The following is a 1,308-nucleotide window of genomic DNA, read 5'->3' on the forward strand; positions in this document are numbered from 1 at the left end:
AATCTGTGATTAGAGGAAGTACAGCCAGTAGGCTTCTTAGAAGCCAGAATGACTAGACTTTGTCTCTCATACTGTGAACGTATTATCATGAGGGACCAGTTCCTGGTAAAGTGGCGGGTCAGTAATAAAGAGGAAGACCCCCAACGAGATGGGTTGGCACAGTGGCAGCAGCAAAGGGCTCAAGTGTCGCAATGATTGTGAGGTTGGCATAGGAAAGGGCAGTGTTTCGTTCTGTGGTGCATAAGGTCGCTATGAGTTGTTACCGACTCAATGGCACATAATAACAACTACAACAACAGACCGACTTTATAAAAAATACTAAAGGGTGTTCTTTGGACTGAGCATATCTTGCCAATGTCGTCATGTGCTGTGTCCCCCACCATAAACTCATCTACTGCTTGGCTAAAAATTGGCTCCCAAGACTGTAAATCTTTATGGGAGCAGAAAGCCTCAACTTTCTCCCGTGGAACAGCTGGTAGATTTGAACTGCTGACCTTATGGTTAACAGCTTAGGCCATGATCCACTATGCTACCAGGACTCCTTGACTTTATCAGTTGTTGTTGTTAAGTGCCGTCGAGTTGGTTCTGACTCATAGCAACCCTGTATACGGTTTCCAAGAGTAGCTGGTGAGTTTCAACCACCAATCTTGTGGTTCAAACCAACCTTATAGTCACTAGGACTCCTGACTTTACCAGTAAGATCTTGAAAACAAAGCACACTCTAAAGCACAATGGTTACCAAGAGGTGACATGGTCCTGTCAAAGCAAAAGCAGACCAGTCAAGAGCAATGGTCACTGCAAGTTTTTGGGGATGCTCAAGGCATTTTGCCTGTTGACATTCTAGAGCGCCAAAGAACAATAACATCTGCTTGTTATGAGACTGTTTTGTGAAAGTGAGCCAAAACATTAGTAGAAAAAACACCCAGGAAAGCTTCTACAGCAAGCCCTTCTCCACCATGACAATGCTCTTGCTCATTCCTGTCATCAAAAAGGGGCAATTTTACCAGAGTTTCAAGGGGAAATCATTAAGCATCAATCTCTTTATAGTCCTGATTTGGTGCCTTCTGACTATTTTGCTTCCAATTAGTGAGCTAAAATGGACTGGTATTGGCCATTAGGAATCTGATAACCACAGGGTTTACTATGCAGGGAATGACAAATTGAAAAGGAACGGTGTTGCATTCATCGTCAAAAAGAACATATCCAGATCAGTCATGAGGTACACTGCTATAAGTGATAGGATAATATCCATGCGCCTACAGGGAAGCCCAGTTAATACCACTATTATTCAAATTTATGCACCAACCA

This window comes from Chrysochloris asiatica, unplaced genomic scaffold (assembly GCF_000296735.1).
Source record: "Chrysochloris asiatica unplaced genomic scaffold, ChrAsi1.0 scaffold00389, whole genome shotgun sequence".
In the NCBI taxonomy this organism is placed as follows: domain Eukaryota; kingdom Metazoa; phylum Chordata; class Mammalia; order Afrosoricida; family Chrysochloridae; genus Chrysochloris; species Chrysochloris asiatica.